The sequence below is a fragment of the Eleutherodactylus coqui genome, chromosome 4 (assembly GCF_035609145.1).
Source record: "Eleutherodactylus coqui strain aEleCoq1 chromosome 4, aEleCoq1.hap1, whole genome shotgun sequence".
NCBI lineage: Eukaryota > Metazoa > Chordata > Amphibia > Anura > Eleutherodactylidae > Eleutherodactylus > Eleutherodactylus coqui.
Genome location: NC_089840.1, coordinates 156,240,855 through 156,256,767, shown reverse-complemented (window position 1 = coordinate 156,256,767; position 15,913 = coordinate 156,240,855). Strand labels below are relative to the sequence as shown.

General features: G+C 47.0%; 1 protein-coding gene across 5 annotated transcripts in view; it reads left to right on the top strand.

Annotated features, from left to right (window-relative positions):
* DCAF6 (DDB1 and CUL4 associated factor 6) overlaps positions 1–15,913 on the top strand; it is a 992,542-nt gene that overhangs the window by 461,570 nt on the left and 515,059 nt on the right. The gene's annotated exons all lie outside the window — the stretch shown is intronic.

The following is a 15,913-nucleotide window of genomic DNA, read 5'->3' as shown; positions in this document are numbered from 1 at the left end:
TAAGAAAACACATCCAGAAAATCACATTGTCTGATTTTTGACAAATTTATTAGCAAATTATGGTGGAAAATTAGTATTTGGTCCCCTACAAACAAGCATGATTCCTAGGTCTCACAGACCTGTAACAACTTCTTTAAGAGGCTCCTCTGTCCTCCACTCATTACCTGTAGTAATGACACCTGTTTGAACTTGTTATCAGTATAAAAGACACCTGTCCACAACCTCAAGCAGTCACACTCCAAACTCTACTATGGTGAAGACCAAAGAGCTGTCAAAGGACACCAGAAACAAAATTGTAGCCCTGCACTAGACTGGGAAGACTGAATCTGCAATAGGCAAGTGGCTTGGTGTGAAGAAATCAACTGTTTGAGCAATAATTAGAAAATAGAAGAGATACAAGACCACTGATAATCTCCCTCGATCTGGGGCTCCACACAAGATTTCACCCCTTGGGGTCAAAATGATCACAAGAACGGTGAGTGAAAATCCCCGAACCACATGGGGGAACCTAGTGAATGACATGCAGAGAGCTGGGAACAACGTAACAAAGGCTACCATCAGTAACACACTACGCCGCCAGGGACTCAGATCCTGCAGTGCCAGACATGTCCCTCTGCTTAAGCCAGTATATGTCCGGGGCTGACTGAAGTTTGCTAGAGAGCATTTGGATGATCCAGAAGATTATTGGGAGAATGTTATATGGTCAGATGAAACCAAAGTAGAACTGTTTAACTTCCACAAGTAAAATTGTAGATCCCCATTAGGATGAGCTCCATGCCTGGCAATGTCATCCAGTGTGCTACTTGTGCAATGTATGCGGTCCTTGATCAGCCGATCGAGGGTGCATACTGTTGCGCAAGATGCGTGCACGTCGAACATTTAGAAGCCCAAATCCTGGATCTAAATGGGCAACTGGCAACACTGAGAGCCATTGACATCATGGAAAGGAGTTTGGTGCTCACTGAGCAGGCACTCGCTGGGGTAGAGGAGGGGGCGGATGGTAGTACGGAAGTGTAGGGGGAGCAGGCAGCTAGCTGGGTGACAGAAAGAAGGAGAGATAGAGGGAAGAGAACCAGGGAGGCTAGTCCTGAACTGGCACAACCCAACAAGTTTGCAAGATTGGCAGATGAGGGGGATGCCATTACAGAGCCAGCACTGCTGCAGCACGACACACCCTCTGAACGCCAGGGGGATGACTGCTCCAGTGAGACGGGGACAGGGAGCTTAGGGCAGGCTAGACAGGTCCTAATGGTGGGGAACTCAATTATTAGGGGGACAGACAGGGCAATCTGCCATAAAGACCGGGATCGGCGAACGGTGTGTTGTCTTCCTGGCGCTCGAGTTCGACACATCGCGGATCGGATTGACATTACTGGGAGGGGCTGGTGAGGATCCAGCAGTCATGGTGCACGTTGGCACCAATGAACAAATTAGAGGTCAATGGAGGGCCCTCAAAAATTATTTCAGGGACCTAGGGTCCAAGCTTAGGGCGCGGACCTCCAGGGTAGTTTTCTCGGAAATACTACCTGCACCTAAAGCCACACTAGAAAGGCAGCAGGATCTTAGGGAGGTAAACAAGTGGCTCCGGAGTTGGTGTAAGAAGGAGGGATTTGGGTTTCTGGAGAACTGGGCTGACTTTGCTGTCGGCTACAGGCTCTACCGTAGGGACGGGCTGCATCTTAATGGGGAGGGTGCAGCTGTGCTGGGGGAGAAGATGGCTAGAAGGCTGGAGGAGTTTTTAAACTAGGGACTGGGGGGGGGGGGAGGGCAAAATGAGAAATAGTGGAGTAGCCAGTGTAGATAGCGACCTGGGTCAAAGAAATGGGAATGGGGGTCGAGCAGGAGGGGGGGGGGGTAGTACAGTTAGAAATGTGAGGTCAGCCATTAGTACAAATAGCAACGAAACGAATTTAAAAAACAAAAATAACGATATCAATTGTATGACCACAAATGCACGAAGTCTGATTGGTAAAGTGGGTGAGCTTGAAGCAAGAATGACTGATGAGAGTTATGATATAATTGGAATAACGGAAACATGGCTTGATGATAAGTGTGATTGGGCGGCGAATTTACAGGGGTACAATCTCTTCAGAAGAGACCGAAGGAACCAGAAAGGGGGAGGGTTATGTCTGTACGTCAAATCGAACTGAAATCCGAGACAACGGGAGGACATAGGGGTAGGAGAAGAACAGGTGGAATCTCTGTGGGTAGAAATACAGGGAAGAAAAAAATAACAAAATCCTGATAGGGGTCTTCTATAGACCACCAAAAGCAACAGAAGAAACTGAAAATTTACTATTAAAGGGGTTGTCTCGTGAAATCAAGTGGGGTTCAGCACTTCTGTATGGCCATATTAATGCACTTTGTAATATACATCGTGCCTTAATTATGAGCCATACAGAAGTTATTCACTTACCTGCTCCATTGCTAGCGTCCCCGTCACCATGGTTCCGTCTAAATTCGCTGTCTTCTGGCGTTTTTAGACGCGCTTGCGCAGTCCGGTCTTCTCCCTGGTGAATGGGGCCGCTCGTGCCGGAGAGCTGGTCCTCGTAGCTACGCCCCGTCACGTGTGCCGATTCCAGCCAATCAGGAGGCTGGAATCGGCAATGGACCGCACAGAGCCCACGGTGCACCATGGGAGAACATCTGCGGTGCATCGTGGGTGAAGATCCCGGCGGCCATCTTGGTAAAGGAAGAAAGAAGTCGCCGCAGCGCGGGGATTCGGGTAAGTAATAAACTTTTTTTTTTTTAACCCATCCCTTGGGTTTGTCTCGCGCCGAACGGGGGGCCTATTGAATAAAAAAAAAACCCGTTTGGGCATGAGACAACCCCTTTAAGGCAGATAGAAGAGGTGTCAAACCGCAATGAAGTAATTATAATGGGGGACTTTAATTATCCAGATATAATATGGGAAAATGAGACCTGCAAATCTTACAGGGGTGATAAGTTCTTGAGAGTAATTAAAGATAATTATCTGAACCAACTGGTGCAGGAACCAACAAGAGGGAGGGCCATTCTGGACCTAGTACTAACTAACAAACCGGACCGAATAAAGGGGGTACAGGTTGAGGGGCACTTGGGGAACAGTGACCACAATATAATCAACTTCCAGCTGTCATTCAGTAAGAAGCCTTATCAGGGAGCGACAAACAAACTAAACTTTAGTAAAGCAAAATTTGATCAGCTTAGAACTACTATCGGTAACATTCAATGGGACAACATCCTCAAAAATGCCAGTACGGAGGACAAATGGGAAAAGTTCAAAAGGATCCTAATCACTTCATGTGAACAGTTCATTCCCTTTAAAAATAAAAGAATCTCAACTAAAAGGAAACCAATATGGCTCGACAAGACGGTAAGGGGGTCAATAAACGAAAAAAAGAAAGCGTTCAAACTACTAAAGCAACAAGGCAGTGAAGAAGCGCTAAAATCGTACAGGGAAAAAACAAAATATGCAAAGATACGATCAAAGTTGCCAAGGAGGAGGCGGAAAGACTGATCGCCAAAGAGAGCAAAAACAACCCAAAACTATTTTTCAACTATATTAACAGCAAAAGGATTTGCAGGGAGAGCACTGGCCCTTTAACAAATAATGCAGGGAAAATCATTGAAGATGATGGAGGGAAGGCAAATCTATTAAATAGTTTCATTTCAAGCGTATTCACAAACAAAAAGGAAATGCCACACGAGATACAGGGGAATAAAATAAACCCCTCGCAAAATATGTCATACCTAACGCAGGAGGAAGTGCGGAACAGGTTAATGAAGATTAAAATCGATAAATCGCCAGGCCCAGATGGAATACACCCAAGGATACTGAGGGAACTAAATGATGAGTTAGCTAGGCCACTATACCTAATATTTTTAGACACTATCAAGACCGCTGTTGTACCATTGGATTGGCGCATTGCCAACGTGGTTCCAATTTATAAAAAGGGGACCAAAAGTGAGCCTGGCAACTACAGGCCGGTAAGTCTCACTTCAGTAACGGGAAAAATTTTCCAGGGGATTCTGAGAGACGCCATCGATGAGCACCTCAAGGAGAACAAGGGAATAACTCCTCACCAGCATGGATTCATGAAGGGTCGCTCATGTCAGACAAATCTGATCAGTTTCTACGATGAAGTAAGCTCTAGGCTGGACCTGGGAGAGTCTATTGATCTCGTATATCTGGACTTCTCTAAAGCGTTTGACACCGCGCCGCATAGTAGGCTAATATACAAAATGAGACAGCCCGGACTGGGTGAAAACGTGTGTAATTGGGTAAAAAATTGGCTCAATGATAGAAAGCAGAGGGTGGTAATAAATGGCTCATACTCAGATTGGGCCACAGTCACTAGTGGGGTGCCACAAGGTTCAGTATTGGGCCCCATTCTGTTCAATATATTTATCAACGACCTGATAGAGGGGCTGCACAGCAAAATTTCAATATTTGCAGATGACACAAAACTATACAATATAATTAATGCAATGGAGGACAATGTGCAGCTACAAATGGACCTAGATAAGCTGGGGGCTTGGGAAAATGAAGTTCAATGTTGATAAATGTAAGGTTATGCACATGAGCAGCAAGAATGAATGTTACCAATATTCGCTTAATGGGGTACCGCTAGGGAAAAGTGATATGGAAAAAGACCTGGGGGTACTAGTGGACTATGGATTAAACTGGAGTAACCAATGCCAATCAGCTGCTGCAAAGGCAAATAAAGTTTTGGGATGCATTAAAAGAGGTATAGGGGCGAAGGACGAGAACATTATCCTTCCATTATATAAGCCACTTGTCAGGCCTCACATGGAATACTGCGTACAGTTCTGGTCACCGGTGCTCAGGAAAGATGTTACGGTATTGGAGGGGGTTCAAAGAAGGGCAACTAAACTAATACATGGAATGACTGGACTGGAATACCCAGAGAGGCTATCCAAATTGGGACTATTTACTCTAGAAAAAAGAAGATTAAGAGTCGACCAAATAACCATGTATAAGTACATGAGGGGACAATACAAGGATCTCTCCCAGGATCTGTTTATACCCAGGACTGCGATGGTAACAAGAGGGCATCCGCTATGTTTAGAGGAAAGCAGGTTTCATCACCAACATAGAAAGGGATTCTTTACTGTTAGAGCAGCTAGACTGTGGAACTCTCTGCCTGAGGACGTAGTGATGGCAAAATCCTTAGAGGAGTTTAAAAGGGGACTTGATGTCTTTCTGGAGAGGAAGGATATTATAGGCTATAAATCTAAGATTATTTGTTAATCCGGGTATACAGGCAGGTAGGAACTATTAGGGGTTGATCCAGGGAACAGTCTGATTGCCATTAGGGAGTCGGGAAGGAATTTTTTCCCCAAAAGGGCTAATTGGCTTCTGCTCTTGAGGTTTTTTGCCTTCCTCTGGATCAACAAAACAGGAGGTTAGACAGGCTGGACTAGATGGACATTGTCTTAATTCAGCCTTACGAACTATGTTACTATGTTTGGCAGAAACACAACTCGTTGTGTTTGGAGGAGAAAGAATGCTGAGTTGCATCCAAAGAACACCATACCTACTGTGAAGCATGGGGGTGGCAACATCATGCTTTGTGCCTGTTACTCTGCAAAGGGACCAGGACGACTGATCCGTATACATGCAAGAATGAATGGGGCCATATATTGTGAGATATTGAGTGCAAACCTTCCATCAGCAAGGGCACTGAAAATGAAACGTGGCTGGGTCTTTTAGCATGACAACGATCCCAAGCACACCACCAGGGCAACCAAGGAGTGGGTTTGTAAGAAGCATTTCAAGGTCCTGGAGTGGCCTAGCCAGTCTCCAGATCTCAACCCTATAGAAAACCTTTGGAGGGAGTTGAAAGTCCGTGTTGCCCAGCGACAGCCCCAAAACTTCACTGCTCTTGAGGAGATCTGTATGGAGTAGAGATGAGCGAGCACCAAAATGCTCGAGTGCTCGTTACTCGAGTCGAACTTTCAGTGATGCACGAGAGTTCATTTCGAGTAACGAACCCCATTGAAGTCAATGGGCGACTCGAGCATTTTTGTATATGACTGGTGCTCCGCTAAGGTTTTCATTTGTGAAAATCTTAGCAAATCACCAAAGTCATGTAAAAAACACAGAAATGGATAGGACAGGCGAGGAGCAACATGCAGGGCTGCATTTCGGGCTCCGAAGTCTCACTATTAAGCCACAATAGTGGCAAGAGTGAGACCCCCCCCCCCCCCACTGTCAGAATAAAGATCGTTCTCCTCTGCCACAGCTGTAACAGCTGTGGCAGAGAAGAACGATGTTAGCCCATTGAATTCAATGGAGCTGGCAATACAGCCGGCTCCATTGCAAGCAATGGGCTGCCGGCGAGCGTGGGATGAATTTTCGGGAAGGGCTTAAAAATATGAGCCTTTACCTGAAAATCATCCTAAAATGTGTAAAAATAAAATGTATACTCACCTTTCCGCTGCAGCCGGAGTTCAGCCGCGTCTGGCCGGCAGTTCTCCTGAACTGCTTTCTGTAGTATTCAGCAGGTGGGGATTTAAAATCCCCGCCTGCTGAATGGGCTGCCTCTGATTGGTCACAGCTCTCACCAATCAGAGGCAGCTCTCACCCATTCATGAATTCATATAGATATAGATAGAGGGGGAGAGAGCGATATATATAGAGAGAGATACACAGTGCTACTCTTAACAAAAAGGAAAAGATAAAAGACCAGGTCAAGCGGGTATTCTCTACTGTATCACCTCATAGTGCTCTGGCAGACACCTCCATGCATTCCTAGTCGGCCTCTGTGGGTGCCTCTAATTTAACAATATTACATTTTGGCATAGAAAAGCAGCAATCTATACAAGGTGTGGTTTGCCCCAGCCACCAGTAGACTTCCAACAAGTCCGAAGAGGCACACCTTAGGGTGCATGATCCCCGGGGGCCTCCAGGTCTGTTTCCATGATTATGAGAACATCCCTCCAATAGTCTATGCAATAATAGTTCCATCAGCAATTAAGCATCGCGGGCAAGTCGCCAAAAGAAGCAAACTCGTAACGTGCAGTCTGGAAGGAGTGTAGTATATACGGTGCAGGAACTTTACCTGAATAAGTCTGTCCTTAGTACTAATCCGAGGAGGGCTAGAACCTGCTAGTATGTCCCCACCCTCCCCCCGATTACAGATCAGAATTATCATTGACCCATTTTCAGATGACCCTTTCCCTCAGCGGGGTAAAATGCTGTATTAGCTGGGCGTAGAAACTAGACAGCAGCTTCAAAAGGTTACACATTTGTGCCAGGCCCTCCTTACAAGTTAGGAACAGTGGTATGGAAATGCTCTGGAACTGAGGCCAGATTACATGTCTTAGCTGGTAGTATCTAAAGTTAGAATGTTCAGTCAAGCTGTACCTTATCTGCAGTTGTAGAAAAATGCAGAAGGTGCCCTCGCTGACTTGATCCAAGAGGACACTCGCCCCATGAAGTCTTCAGAATGCAGACTCGATGAAGCGACGCAGGTGTGGATTATTCTACAGGGGACTGTGCGGGGACCACATGATTTTCTCTACAGGGGCCAGCTGCAAAATGCGTAGCACAATGCCACGGTGCGTGGAAAAAAAGCTATTTGGAACAAAGACAGGGGAGTTATGCAGGACATGCAAAATTTTCGGCAGCAGTTTCATTTTTATCAAATTAATTCTGCCTACCAGGATAAGTGGGAGGGAAGCCCAGCGTGCCACCATTCCCTCTGCCCAGTCCAGAAGGGGGGCTAAATTAAGTTTTGAAAAGGCAGAGACCTCCGCTGACACCCTTATACCCAGATAAGTTGTCTGAGCTGCCTAGCGGGCAGGAGGAGCTTGGACGCCGCCGAGCAGGGGTGTAACTATAGGGGATGCGGTTGCACCTGGGCCCAGGAGCCTTAGGGGGCCCATAAGGCCTCTCTTCTCCATATAGGGAGCCCAGTACTATGAATAAAGCATTATAGTTAGGGGCCCTGTTACAGGTTTTGCACTGGGGCCCAGGAGCTTCAAGTTACACCTCTGCCGCCGAGTACACTGCGACAAGGTGGGTTTTCTCCCAATTAACCTTTATGTCAGAGTGTAGGCCAAATGCGTAAAGAATGGTGAGTGCAGAATTAAGAGATGACTCCGAGTCCTGGAGAAAGAGAATGGTATTATCCACATGCAGTGCTATGCACTCTTCATATTTGCGCAGTCTGAATTCCTTTATTATTGGTAATGTCCGGACCTGGATTGCAAGGGGCTCTGTAACGAAGGCAAACACAGCCGGGGACAGAGGACAGATACATGGACATTGGTTTTAATATTGGCCACCGGATAGTCATACAGGATCTTTACCCATTTAATAAATGTTGGCCCAAATCCAAACCATTTCATCACTACGCACAGGGTACTTCCACTCCACTGAGTCGAAGGCTTTTGCCTGGTCTATAAATACCAGGGTGCGCTTCCCACAGTTAGTGTTTATACGTCAGATGGTCAAAAAGTCGCCTTATATTCATGTCTGTACTTTGCCAGGCATGAAACCAGACTGGTCAGCATGTATGATCTCTCTGAGGACAGAGTTTATGTGCGTCGCCAGTATTTTTGCAAGAATTTTAACGTCATTGTTAAGGAGTGAGATGGGCCAGTAGGAGCCATAGTCCGCAGGTTCTTTTTCAGCTTTAAAGATCATGACAATTAGGGCCTTGCGCATAGTATCTGGTAAGGCACCATCTGGCAGGATAGAATTGTATAACTTTAGGAGTCATGGGGCCAGGAAATTTGCATTCTTTTTTTTTATACCATTCCCCAGGAAGCCCATCCATGCCCCGGGATTTTCCTATTGAGGAGCGACTTGATGGCGTCCATTATTTCCTCTATGTTTAGGACTCCATCCAGATAGGCCACACTGGACAGGCTCAGCGTGGGAAAAAAGATATTATGAAGATAGTCTTTTAGTTGTTCATCAGAACAGCTAAGTTTAGAGGTATATAGGTTTCTGTAAAAATGGGCAAATGTTTGGTTGACGAGTTGTGGATCATCTACCAGGGCAACCAAAGCATTTTGTACCACTGCAATTGGTGACAGTAAGTGGTCCTTTCTTGTCAAGTAGGCCAGCAAGTGGCCATTCTTATCCTGGTTGAAGACCTGGTGTCGAGAGTAAAGGAGCTTCTTTTTTGTATATTCAGTTAATAGCAATTTATACAGATAGTCCCCGACTTGCGAACATTCGACTTACGAATTTCGCTAGATACGAACTATCTGTACAGCACAGTATGATGTAATGCTATGGCATTACATCATACTGTGCAGGGAGCGGAGAGGCTTCTATCAAGCCTGATAGAAGCCTGTCCGGTCACATCGCGGTTGCTGGGCAGCCGGGGGCCTTCTGAAAGGCCCTAGGGCTGTCTATGCAGAGCGCCTAGCAAGCAGTGCGCTTCATGGGCACTCTGCATAGGCAGCCCTGGGGCCTTTCAGGAGGTCCCTGGCTGCCTAGCAACTACACAGCGTCCCGCGATCTCATCGTGGGACGCTGTACGGGCCCCCTGAACATCGGGTGCAGGCTGTTTCTTACAGCGGGCACCCGGCGGCAGCAGTTCCGACGAGCCGCGCCGCTCGTCAGAACTGTTAACACTTTAAATACCGCTGTCAGAGCGGTATTTAAAGTGTTAACAGTTCCGACAAGCGCCACGGCTTGTCGGAACTGCTGCCGCCGGGTGCCCGCTGTAAGAACAGCCAGCACCCGACGTTGTATGGAGTGCGATCCACCCGCGATCCCCTCCATACAACCATTTGTTCGACTTGCGAACAAAACGGACTTGCGAACGGGCTCCCGGAACGGAACCTGTTCGCAAGTCGGGGACTAACTGTATTCCTATTGTAGGTTGTTTAGGTCTAGGTAAGCTTTCGGGGAAGAGATCGCTATGAGACTGGCCTCTGCAGCAACAAGGCAGCATTCCAAGTCAAGCCGAATGGGACCTTCTATACACTGCTATGGCAGATGTGAAGGACCCTCTAGTGCAGTGATGGGCAACCTTTTGAGCTCGGTGTGCCAAAATTCGCCAAAAAACCGAGCATAACTCGGGTGGTGTGTCACTTCGAGAAAAAAACCATAAATTCGCGATATTTATAGTTTAAATAACAAAAATGTATAATTGTAATGTCTAACTGTATTTAATAAACCCAAAACACTCATAGCACAGGCCCTCACCTCTCCCAGCCTTCCCCTCAATCATCTTAGTAATGATGACCCCCAGCAGTGACAGTGCCCCCCCCCCCCCCCCAGCAGCCCCCAGCAGCAACAGCGCCTTCCCAGCAGTAAGAGCGGCCCTCCACAGCGGCCCCCCAGAAGCGGCAGTGCCTCCCACAGCGGGCCCCCAGCAGCAACAGCACCCCTCACAGCGGGCCCCCAGCAGCAACAGCACCCCTCACAGCGGGCCCCCAGCAGCAACAGCACCCCTCACAGCGGGCCCCCAGCAGCAACAGCACCCCTCACAGCGGGCCCCCAGCAGCAACAGCACCCCTCACAGCGGGCCCCCAGCAGCAACAGCACCCCTCACAGCAGGCCCCCAGCAGCAACAGCACCCCCCACAGCAGGCCCCCAGCAGCGACAGCACCCCCCACAGCAAGCTCCCAACAATGATAGCACCCCCCACAGCGGGCCCCCAGCAATGACCGCACCCCCATACAGCGGCCCAGCAGTGACAGCAGACCCCCAGCAGCGACAGCACCCCTCACAGCGGACCCCCAGCAGTGACATTGCCCCCCAGAGCAGCCCCCCAGCAGCGACAGTGCCCCCCACAGCAGCCCCCCAGCAGCGACAGTGCCCCCCACAGCAGCCCCCCAGCAGCGACAGTGCCCCCCACAGCAGCCCCCCAGCAGCGACAGTGCCCCCCACAGCAGCCCCCCAGCAGCGACAGTGCCCCCCACAGCAGCCCCCCAGCAGCGACAGTGCCCCCCACAGCAGCCCCCCAGCAGCGACAGTGCCCCCCACAGCAGCCCCCCAGCAGCGACAGTGCCCCCCACAGCAGCCCCCCAGCAATGACAGTGGCCCCCCAGTGGTGATATTGCCCCCCACAGCGGCCCTCCAGCAGCGACAGCACCGCCCACAGCGGGCCCCCAGCAATGACAGTGGGCCCCCCCACAGCAGTGACAGTCCCCCCACAGCAGTGACAGTGCCCCCCCCCACAGTGACAGCGGCCCCCCAACAGTGACAGTGCCCCAGAAACCCACATACTTACCCCATCCACGTCCTGGAAGCTCTGCTCCTCCGCTGGCCTCCGCGCTGCTAGCAGCAATGATCTCTGGCGCGCACTTACGTCAGTGTGCTGCTGTACTCCTCTTCCCCCGGACGCTCCTACGGAACCAAGTGGTAGGAGACGTTGGGGGAGGGGGAGCAGGATTCTGGCTGCACACTGGTACAGTGTGCGCTGGGTCTCACAAAAAGGTTCGTGGCAGCATCCAGGGCGTAATGCAAAAATAAATAATTTATTCCTCCAAGAACATGCTACGTTTCGACCCTCATGGGGTCTTTCTCAAGCATAGGGATATCATTCACAAAACAGCACTATATAACAAAACAATCCATATACCACCACCAATCACCCTTACAGATTCCCATGTGTGTGCAATAATCATTACCTTCAGGCTCAACCTCCCGGTCCAGTAGTTTTCCATTACCAATAGCATGGGGCATGGTCTCCACGGCTGTCTCCATGTGCAGTATCCACCACTAATGACCGGCGTTTGTATCGACCTACTGCGCATGTGCGGGAAATATCCGTTCCCGCGAGCGCTCCTTATGCCCTCTGAGCGACGGGATTCATCCAGTGTAGCGCTTCTGCGCGATTCGCGATTCTTTACCTTAAGATATCGCGAGAGCTCCCTGTGTCAGACAAATAGACTCGCGGGGCTCTGCACTCCTAAGCCTCTAGTTACAGGGCAGTCCCGTGCAAATGGGCGGAGCTAAGGATCTCTGCTCCAGGTCTTTGGGTCATAGTTATCTAAACTTAATGGAGTACATCTCACACTCCCAGGAATGTCCCTCCCATGACACAGATTGTGAATTTAACATGTCTCAGTTATGTAGGAATATCAAACTTACCCCATAGTAAAACACACTTATTTGAATTTAACCCTTTTGTTCTCATCATGCAGAAAAAAAATTCTCAGTGCTGTTTTCATTATATGCTTAAATCTATTCAAGGATATATTTTATGTTGTATATCATATATCATTTATCATAGGGTCAAAAACATATTGCACTATGCAAAAAGGGCAAAGACAAAAAGGCATCAGGGGAAAATGGACCTTAAAGGGGACCTGTGAATTTACTCAGAAACGATTCCATATGCAAGGGGGTATATTTTACATCCTCACTAGGAGAGTTATACTTGGTCCTATATCGGGCTGAGGGTTCAATAGACTCACCGGGCTCTGCACTCCTAAGCCTCTAGTTACAGGGCAGTCCCGTGCAAATGGGCGGAGCTAAGGATCTCTGCTCCAGGTCTTTGGGTCATAGTTATCTAAACTTTATGGAGTACATCTCACACTCCCAGGAATGTCCCTCCCATGACACAGATTGTGAATTTAACATGTCTCAGTTATGTAGGAATATCAAACTTGCCCCATAGTAAAACACACTTATTTGAATTTAACCCTTTTGTTCTCATCATGCAGAAAAAAATTCTCAATGCTGTTTTCATTATATGCTTCAATTTATTCAAGGATATCTTTTATGTTGTATATCATATATCATTTATCATAGGGTCAAAAACATATTGCACTATGCAAAAAGGGCAAAGACAAAAAGGCATCAGGGGAAAATGGACCTTAAAGGGGACCTATGAATTTACTCAGAAACGATTCCATATGCAAGGGGGTATATTACACATCCTCACTAGGAGAGTTATACTTGGTCCTATATCGGGCCGAGGGTTCAATTCCTTCGTTGAGTCATAAAACACATGGAGAGAGTCGAGGAGATGTCCCAGTCTGTATCCAAGACCTATGAAGGGAGCCATGACATTTTGCACTATGGAATCTGTAATGAATAAAATAAGTAAAAATAATTAAAAACAATACATGGTGACGTGGCAGATGTAATAGAAATATCCACTATCCCATATTCCTAAAGAACGAGGCGGAAAAGAAATCAAATGTGTGGCATATAATCATAATCCAAATTAAGTCCTCTTGGTGACATTGTATCCAGTGTGAAGATCCAGCGCAATTCGCATCTCTGTAACAGAAGGGTTCTGTCACCGCCTCTCTGAAGCGGTGGAACAGAGTCAATGACCCTGTATCTCAGTTGGCTAACTGAGTGTCTCTGTTCAAAAAAATGTTTGGGAACTGGAAGTTCCTTGTTCTGAGTCCGGATAGTGCTTTTGTGTTCGTTAACTCTTTCACGAACTTCTCTCGTGGTGTGTCCCACGTAGCCCAACCCACAAGGGCACGTGAGTAGGTATACCACAAATGTGGAACGACAGGAATATCTCCCTTTGATTTTAAATTTCTTCCCTGTCAGGGGATGTGAAAACTCATCGCCTTTTATCAGATTGCTACAGCACGCACACGATAGGCATGGAAAATTGCCTTTTTTGATTGGAGCCAAGACTTGTTGGTTCAAACTTTCTTTTTGTGAAACAAAAGGTTTTACCAAATGGTCCCTCAAATTTCGGCCTCTGCGGTAGGCCATGATTGGGAGAGATGCAAACTCCCTAATATCGCATCCTGTTTCTAGGATGGACCAATGTTTCTTTATTATTTTTCTGATTCTATCGCTGTCAGGGCCGAAGGTGGAAACTAGAGGGATCCTATGATTTTCCTGGCGAATCTTAGTTCTGCGTACTTCTGACCTTGGGATAGATTTAACCTTCTCCACAGTACTCCTAATACGCGTACGCGATGACGCGTACAAGGGGCGGAGCCAAAACGCTGATGCTGCAGAGCCGAGCCGAAGGGAGAAGACCCATCTGTGCAAGCGCGTCTAAAAAAGCAAGAAGACACCGAAATTAGACGGAACCATGGCGACGGGGACGCTAGCAACGGAGCAGGTAAGTGAATAACTTCTGTATGGCTCATATTTAATGCACGATGTATATTACAAAGTGCATTAATATGGCCATACAGAAGTGTATAGACCCACTTGATTTCGCGAGACAACCCCTTTAATGAAAGGAGATGTCTTCACTCCGGTCAGTCCCTGGGCAGCGCCATATTGGTAGGTGGAGTTAATGACATCATGTATGGGCGGAGTTAATGACGTGGTAGAGGAAATCCTCTTTAGCTTTCACTCACTACTCCGTTCCACGGGATGCACGGGGTGGAGTCCCTGACGTAGGACATACGTCAGTTGGAGGCGGGACTTTTGACACACGGATGTGTAGGACGGAATTCCTGACGTAGGACATACGTCAGTTGGGGGCAGAACTTATGACATCCGGAGTACGTCAATCGAAGGGCAGGGTTATTCCCTCCGTTGGAGATTTACTCCAGTCCATTAAAACACAATAATGCCATTTTGGGGGAGGCGTTAACCATCGGGAACATCTCAAAACTAAGGGGCGAGATCTCAGCCCCCATAAGGAATAGTATCCCCTAATGATCATTGAAAGGGGTTGCACCCCCTGTAAGGAATAATAAAAAGTAAATTTAATGTCGGGGATAGCTGTTGGAGGACATAAATGGAGCGGGATCCAGACATCTCCTTTTGGACTTAACATTGAATAAAAACAATATATGTGTTACATGCAAATAAATGCATCAATCAATAAACTTATATATATAAAAAGAGAGAGAGAAAAAGAGAGAAAAGAAAAGGACCATATGAAGTCCTAACAGTTAAAATTTTTTCAAATATAAAAAATGCATAAATGCCTTCAACCGGTGGTAAAACCTACATATTCCTGCCCTATGTGCAATCCCTCAAAAAATGAGTGGGTTGTATGACCCGTCAACATAGGAATAACTCAAATGGTATAGATACATAAAAATATCTCTCTCCAAATGTACATATGCAAACATCAGGAAGTATGCATGCGCACACCCGCATGCGCCCCCAAGTAGGGGGCCCTCAATTCTTCATATTTTCATAAATGATCAAAGAAAAATAATGAAGTATATTAAAATGATTAATATGGGACGTCCCAAACATGCAGATTTCCGTGTGAGTGGGATACCTACAGTTAGAGGACTCATGGGCAAAATGAAAGTCATATGCCCATCTCTAATCCATCACATATAGAAGGGGGGAATGGATCAGGGGATATATACTTACAAAATAGTGTGTATACCAGATTAGAAGTTCTTTTCAAGAACCTCGTTCAAGCCATTTGGAATCAGGGTCTTCATTTTGAAGATCCAGAACATCTCCCTCTTTTTTAAGAGGGAGAAAGAATCATTATCTATTTTTTCTATTGGTGTAATTTTCAGGCCCGAGGCATCTCTATTATGACATAAAGAAAAATGGCGCGAAACACTGTGTTTCAGGAATCCTGACACTATGTTGTTCCTATGCTTATTGATCCGGATTCTCAATGCATTTATCGTGCGCCCAATGTACTTCAGCCCACAAGGACACTCCAGGAGGTAGATAACAAATCTTGTACCACAATTCAATCGAGTTTTTACATGATGTGTGGTGTTATCCATTGGTATCAGAACCTCTTTTCTGCCGTGTGTAATCTGGGCACAGCATTTACACCTCGGTATCCCGCATTTATATGCTCCTTTGGTCGTACTTAAGAAGGTGTTCCCGGATTTCTTCTTTAGATTCTTCTTGTGTGGGCACGATGGCGCCACTATATCCTTGATCGTTCTATTTTTTCTAAAAGTAATAACTGGATTCTCTACTAAAGTGTTCTGCAAAAAAGGATCCTCTTTCAAGATGTTCCAATGTTTATGGAGAATTTTTCGTATGGTCCCATGTTGGATACTGTATTTCGTGATA